The sequence below is a fragment of the Mandrillus leucophaeus genome, unplaced genomic scaffold (genome assembly GCF_000951045.1).
Source record: "Mandrillus leucophaeus isolate KB7577 unplaced genomic scaffold, Mleu.le_1.0 Scaffold203, whole genome shotgun sequence".
Lineage (NCBI taxonomy): Eukaryota > Metazoa > Chordata > Mammalia > Primates > Cercopithecidae > Mandrillus > Mandrillus leucophaeus.
In genome coordinates this window covers 1984864-1992809 of record NW_012102066.1, presented here as the reverse complement: position 1 = coordinate 1992809, position 7946 = coordinate 1984864, and the positions used below count along the sequence as shown (strand labels likewise).

Here is a 7946-nt window from a genome sequence, read left to right as displayed (position 1 = left end):
TTTTTTGAGATGGAGCCTTGCTGTGTCACCCAGGCTGGAGTGCAGTGGCGTGATCTCAGCTCACTGCAACCTCCGCCTCCGGGGTTCAAGCGATTCTGCCTCAGACTCCCAAGTAGCTGGGACTACAGGTGCATGACACCACACCTGGCTAATTTTTGTATTTTCAGTAGAGACGGGGTTTCACCATATTGGCCAGGCAGGTCTCAAACTCCTGACCTCGTGATCGGCCCACCTCGGCCTCACAAAGTGCTGGGATTACAGGCGTCAGCCACTGCGCCTGGCCTAAAAGTACTTTTAGCTAATATAACATGCTTTTCTATGTTGTTTACATAGACTAATTTTTCCTAAGAAGCCAATAAATTACTCACATAGCCTTATGTATATGCTAAAACTGAACAGAAAACTGATACCTATTCTGCTCTAAATGGTGAAATAGCAAGTGAAAAAATAATGTAGCAAGAACTACGTGCTCATTGCATGTACTAAGTTATTTAATACACGTGACACACTATAAATTAGTGGCTGCTGTCATCCCCATTTTATAGAAAAGGAAATTAACTGGAGGCAATGGCATGCACCTGTGATCCCAGCTACTCAGGAGACTAAGGCAGGAGGATTACTTGAGCCCAGGAGTTTGAGACCAGCCAGGCTAACATAGCAAGACCCAGTCTCAAGGTGGGGATAAGGGGTTGGGGAAGGAAGTTAAAACACAGAGAAGCTGGATTTAATATTTTGCAATTTTTTTACTTCTATCAATTTTTTTAATCATGATTTTTATTTTCAAGAGATCTTTTATCCTCTCCATATGCTTTTTTTTTTTTTTTTTAAAGAGACAAGGTCTCACTATGTTGCCAGGCTGGACTCACACTCCTGGCTCAAGCAATCCTCCCAAGTAGCCAGGACTACAAGTGCATAACACTGAACCTGGCTTGCTTACCTATGGCGTTTAAAAAACATCTCATTTTTTCTTCATGAATGCAATAGCTTCTTTTATCTCTCTGAGACCATAACTTGTAGGTCTTAACTTTTCTGATTCCTCTATTGTCTCAGTTTCCTCCAAATTCTTTTCTGTTTGTTTTATCTCTATTTCTTCATGCTGGAAACTTTCCTCAAATGTCTGATTCTTACCTATTCATTTATATCTAAGAGTGAGGCACTAAAACCTAAAAACAAAACCTTTGTGGAGAAGTGCAATGTACTGAATTATAGACTTATTGCAGAATGATTCGGTAGGGCCCAAGCTATTCCCTAGGGAAAACCTCCCCAGAAATGTGTCAGCATCTCTAAATCTTTTTTCCAGGCATGGCCATTTTCCCCAGGAGAAATTCTCCTTCCAGTTTCATACTTTGGTGGGTATTATAGATGCCAGCATTCTAAGAGCCACGGTAAGGAAGGAGGCTTTAGAGTCTTACTTTGAGATATATCAATTTCCACTTATTTCCCCTACTTTCTGCAGAGCTTCCTGCCTTTCACCTATGCCTGAGTTTGAGTTTCTCAATTCAATACCTTTCCATTTTCTGCTGGGCTGGGTTACTTGTCTGCCTATAGTATGGAAAGGGATATAAGGGTCTAACTGCTTCATTCACAGATATTCAATCCATCCTTCTGTTTTCAGCCTCACTTCTCACCCCTACCTTCAGAGATGACTAATACTACCTATTCCTGAGATTTTCCAGGGTTTGAAGGCAGGGTTTTTCTTTTTTGGCTCCCCTCTCTACAGGCAGTATTGTTTCTGCTTTCTCTGGTCTGCTAGATCAGTTAGCAATTGCAAACTGATTTGGGAGCTTCCAAAATTTAATTGGCATCTCTCAACTGTTCTTCTACCTCCTCCTGTTGTCTCCCTTCATGTTCTTTCTCTTAGATTTGTGCCTTTTAAAAATCCTTTTAGTGTCATCTAGGTGAAAATTCAGGAAGGAGCAAAAGGAAATGCGAGTCTCCAATCTTTCATGTTTAGCAAGAAACCTGTGCTTTTAACTTCTCCGTTATGCTGCCTCTATGTATAGCTTGCGTGACTATTCCCCACATAGATTATGATTTTCTTGAAGGCAGAGACTTGAAAATAAAAAAAAAAAATTCCGACACTCTTGGGAAAAGATTAAATGTGCTGTAGTTATGGCAGCAAGTAACCACCAGAACTAGTTCCAAACTGGTTTAATGGGCTGAGCATGGTGGCTCACACCTGTAATTCCAGCATTTTGAGAGACTGAAGTAGTAGGTTCACTTGAGCCCAGGGGTTCACGGATGCAGTGAGCTGTAATTGTACACTGTACTCTAGCCTGGGCAACAGAGTGAGACCCTGTCTCAAAAAATAAACCGGAAAGGAATAAAATAAAATAATCTGGTCTACTGGACTGATGGCAACTTACCTAACTGAACACAGTTCTGAAATCTAGCCAGAAACAACCCTATGCTTTTGAAAGCCAGCCAGTCCACAACAATCTCATCTAAACAACTGAGTTTCCCTAGCTGGCAACAACCAACCCACCCCACCTCTGAAAGTCTACCAGTCCCTCAGCTTCATGCTCCCCAAACTTCTATAGACAATCAGCTCCTTGTTTTACTGGAGGAGACTGTACTTCAGGCAGCATTAGATTCAGCTTTTTGTTTCAGATATTGAGTAGTAGTCTTTTTTTTGTCAGATCTCAGCAACCACCACAGTATCTGTTGCTTGGAAGGTACTCAATGGGAAGATGGGAGAAGGTGCCGAGGGCAACTGTAAATGTATCCTAAGTGAAGGGGCCTGGGCTGTTTGCCCTACGCAGCCCTGTGGCAAGGCTAAACCAGATATAAATTTTGCTCAACGTTCACTCTTCAATTCCAATTCATAAGCATCTTAGGTATAAGAAATGTAAACATCTGCATCCAGAAGCAATTATGTTTGCCTGCCACCTTTCCTTCAGTCTTATTAACTGTATATAATTGTGAAAGGAAAATATCTTGGAACCCCAAAATCACTAAGCTAAAAGGAAAATTCAAGCTGGGAATCGCTTAGGGCAAACTTGCCTCCCATTCTATTCAAAGTCATCCCTCTGCTCACTGAGATAAATGTGTATCTGATTGAGTCCTTTGGAGAGGCTAATCAAAAACTCAGAAGAATGCAACCACTTGTCTCTCACCTACCTGTGACCTGGGAACCCCCTCCCTGCTTCAAGATGCCCTGCTTTTACTTTGAGTTGTGCTGCCTTTCCAGACTGAACTAATGTTCATCTTACCTATGCTGATTGAGGTCTCATATCTCCCTAAAATGTATAAAACCAAGTTGTGCTCTGACCACCTTGGGCACATGTCATCAGGAACTCCTGAGGCTGTGTCACGGGCATGCATCTTCAACCTTGGCAAAATAAACTTTCTAAATTAACTGAGACCTGTCTCAAATTTTGGGGGTTCACATTTGGTAACCACGGAGGGATTCTGAGTGGAGATGCCCCTGACCTTTGACAAATCTCCTCCTGGTGCTTGGTACCAGCATGAGCTAACTTTATGGCTCAAACCAACAGGACAATTTGCTGAGGTGTGAGAGCATCCCCTCCAGAGAATCCCTGATCTCCCCAAATGTGGCCAAGATCTAAAGTTTATTTTTCCTTACAAACCCCCCCACCACTTTTTTTTTTTTTTGGAGTTCTACTTGCTCCCAACAAGGAAGGCAAGTTTTCCTGCTTCCATGACGATCCAAGGCAGGTAACTTCTTTGTGGAGTTTGAGCTCACTTCTAACAGGGAAAATGAGGTCTTTCTCCTGCTTCTGGGATGGTAGAGAGCAGTCTACTGCCTGAGACCTATCCCTAGGTAAGTAACTGAGTTGGGGTAGGTCTTGGCTAAAGTTAAGACTAACAACCAGCTAGTCTTAGTTTCTTCTTACCATTAGAGTGCTCAGTAATCATATAAGTGGCATGATCGTACAATGGCAACTGGTTGAAAGAGTTGTTATCAGTAGAAAGGTATCTGGGTTACAATAAGGGATTGTGGAGACCAAGGTTTTATCATGCTACTTGAAATCTTTACCTGCATGATAAAACTTGTACATTTTAGGGAGACATAAGGCATCAATCAATACATGTAGGTATGCCAAGTAGCAGGCTTTAGAAAGAATAGACTTTAAATTTTTCTTCTTAGAATTATGGTCTGTGTTCATGTTAATGCTGGAGGGGTATAATGAGGCATGCCAACCTCCACTTCCTATCTTGGCCTGAACCAGTTTTTCAGGTTAAATTTTAGAGTGCCCTGGGAGAGGAGGGCATCCATTCAGATGGTTGCCAGGGCCTTCAAATTTTATTTTTGGTTTACAACTCTGTATGGTCAACTGTTTTCTTTATCCCAGTTCAAAGAAGGGAAGGAGAATCTCCCATCAACAGATATCACATTTACAGTAGCAAAAGCAGTTCTAACAGATATAGCAAAAAATATCCTATATGGAACATAATATATTATTGGGTTAAATATTCTCCAGACAACACTTAACCACTAGGATAAGATGTGTACTTTAGAACTTAACTCTTTTCTGAGAAGCTGAATTCATTTGTCTCCAGGACACCTAACATGATGCAGCAGAAATTTCTTCTAGGAATCTAAAGGGACCATATGGAGCAAGTTATATTCAAGAAAAACAGGACTATGAGGCTTAGAGTACCAGAGAGGAGGCAACAATTACAAGTACAAAAAGTCCATTTGGCAAAAGAAATCTGAAGAGCACAGTGTCCTGCACCGGGCTCCGTTACAGCCTGGAGTAAGGTGAAGATGTGGGGGAAATCAGACAGCAGGGAGAATGGGGCCACTGCAGCCCCTCTGACTTTCTTTTCCTGGACTTTCTCAACATCCTTTCCTGCTCTGCTGTTGTTGCAGCTGCAGGTCCTCACTCCAGGTTGGCAGCCAGGGGCTCAGATGGAGCTGGCCCCACACCTCTGCACGTTCCCAACCTGAAAACCACTCCAGGCTCCCAGCCTTGCCTATCGGTTCCCTGAGGGTCTTGGACGCTACCCCAGCACAGGGATGTACCTTCTGCCTGGGCACCACCAGAGGCAAGCTCCAAAGATGTAGTTTGGCACCTTCTTACAATTAATTGGTTTTGGACGACTTGGTAATTTAGAAACTGCTGAGGTGAACCTCCAATAGAGGAAGTCTAGCACGGTTCTATGCCTGACTGTGCCCCTGATTATTCCTCAAAATGCCTCTTAAGCCCCTGATGATGGGTGCTGGTTTCCCTACAAAGGCAAACATGCTTCTCAGAAGATGCTCCTCCTACCTTCTGCATCAATGAGGGAAGTTTGGAGGACAAAGTACAGGTTACGTTTGGAACAATAGGTTCCTGTCTCCCTCTGTCCTTTTGACATATTTTCAGATGTAGAAGGGAAGGACCTAAGACACTATCGAAACCCATGGGATCTATCATCACCTATAGGGTGTGACTTGTCACTGTAGCTGAGCCACCTGGCCTTAGCTGCATGTGTGCCAAACAACCACTTGAAAGCTACCGGTTAGAAAGCAATGTGCTTGATACTAGATGCAGCCTGTTAAATATGTTATATGAATTCTAAAAATTAAATACATAAATCTTATTTTTGGTAAATATTGTCAGTCTCTAAAAGACAGTATATATTTTAAATCTTATACTGTGATTATAAATTTGTCTATTTCTCCTTATAGTTCCACCTGTATTTGATTTATGTATATTGAAAATCTGTGGTTGGTTCCATGTAAGATCTTAACTGTTATGTCTTTTTGGATAAATATTTCTTTTACCATTACAAAATGTTTTTCTTTATCTCTTTTAGTCTTTTTCATCTGTAGTACTACATCTGTTATTATTACATCCGTATTACTACATCTATTATTATCACATCTGTTATTATTTGCTTGATATTTGTTTCTTAAAATATATCTTGTATCTCACCTTTGGGCATCATTAGAAAATGGCTTAATATTTTCCGTTTTAGACTTGTTGTTAATCCTTTATAATGAACTATGAGGAAGAAAAAAAATTTTTTTTTTTTGAAACGGAGTCTTGTTCTGTTGCCTAGGCTGGAGTGCGGTGGCGCGATTTCCGCTCACTGCAAGCTCCGCCACCTCCCAGGTTCACGTCATTCTCCTGCCTCAGCCTCCCAAGAAGCTGGGACTACAGGCGCCTGCCACCATGCCTGGTTAATTTTTTTGTATTTTTAGTAGAGACGGGGTTTCACCATGTTTGCCAGGATGGTCTCTATCTCCTGACCTCGTGATCCGCCCGCCTCAGCCTCCCAAAGTGCTGGGATTACAGGCGTGAGCCATCGCGCCTGGCCGAGGAAGAAAATTTTAAGGCACCAAAATGTTGAGGTACCAAGAGAGAGAACCAGTCAGAGTATTTGTTTTTCCCTTTATTTTCAATTATCTTAACCAATGCTAGAGGTTCCTCAAAATGTTAAAAATGGAACTATCTTATGACCCAACATTTCTACTCCTAGGTATGTACCCCAAGAGAAATGAAAACATGCATCCACACAGACACTTGTACACAAATGTTTATAAGAGCGTTACTCATGATAGCCTAAAGTTAGAAACAAAAAATGTCCATCAACAAATGCATGGATAAACAAACCATGGCATATACATACAGTGGAATATATTTTAGCCACTAAAAAGAATGAAGTACTGATACATCCTACGACTTGGATGAACCTCAGAAACATTGCACTAAGTGAAAGAAGCCAGACACAAAAGGTCACATATTGAATGATTCCTTTTGTATGACGTATCCAGAATAGGCAAATCCTATAATAAAAACAAAAAGCAGATTAGTGATAAACTGGGAATGAGGGGAGGGGACAATGGAGAGTGAGTATTTAATAGTACGGATGTTTTAGGGGGTGATAAAGTTATGTAACTCCAAAGAAGTAGTTGTACAACATTGCAGATATACTAAGTACCACTAAATTGTATACTTTAAAGTAGCTAACTGCATGTTATATTAATTTCACCTCAATAAGAAATAAAATCACCCTCTGCTAGTAAGATGGATTAATTTTCGCAAACTGGTAAGCAGTTCTGATCTTCTTATGTTTTTTTGTTTGTTTGTTTGTTTGTTTGTTTGTTTGTTTGTTTTTGGAATTGAGATGGAGTCTCACTCTGTTGCCCAGGCTGGAGTACAGTGGCATGATCTCAGCTCACTGCAACCTCCACCTCATAGATTCAAGCAATTCTCCCACCTCAGTCTCCTGAGTAGCTGGGATTACAGGTGCACTCCACCATACCTGGCTAATTTTTTTTATTTTTAGTAGAGACGGGGTTTTGCCATATTGGCCAGGCTGGTCTCAAACTCCTGACCTCAGGTGATCCACCTGCCTCAGCCTCCCAAAGTGCTGGGATTACAGGCATGAGCCACCACACCCAGCCAGATCTTATTACCTTGGCAGTGAAAGAGGATCTTTTCCTGCAATTTACAGCTAAACCTGTGGGTATAACCAAGGGGTTATAGAAATACCTGTTATACCTGTGGGTATAACAGCAACATTAAATAACAGTAATAATAATTCCTGGATAGAGACAGAGCTCACTTAGATATTTGGCAAAATTTGCCATGTTCTTATCTCATCTCATGATATACATGATTTATTTCTAGAAGGAACTACGGGTCTTATTGGCTGTGATATATCGTAGCTTGTTTTTCCAGGCTCAGTTGATCTTAATTTTTCCCAAATGACTTTAGACATATAGTCACTGCTCTTCTATCCCAAGCACTGCTCCTGCCTGTCACAGACACCTCCAAATAAACACTACCTGGACTTTTGAGGGGTGGAAGTTGGAGATACTTGCAAGGGCTTCTTGGTATATTAGTTCACTTTTGCTGCATCCTGAACTACCCTAAAACTCAGAGGCTTAAAATAACAATGTTCTTCAACTCACAATTCTGCAGGTCAGCAATTTGGCCTAGGCTCAACCTGGCAGTTTTTCTATGGTCTTATTCATGCATTTGCAATCA

The 7946-nt window shown here is 41.3% G+C and overlaps 1 long non-coding RNA gene across 1 annotated transcript in view; it reads left to right on the top strand.

Annotated features, from left to right (window-relative positions):
• The window catches only part of LOC105539347, a 20934-nt gene extending 15050 nt beyond the window's left edge, over window positions 1-5884 (top strand). The window contains exon 2 of the long non-coding RNA XR_001006036.1: window positions 4525-5884. This is a non-coding gene — a long non-coding RNA (uncharacterized LOC105539347). The remainder of the gene's footprint in view (window positions 1-4524) is intronic.
• The last annotated feature ends 2062 nt before the right edge of the window (window positions 5885-7946 follow it).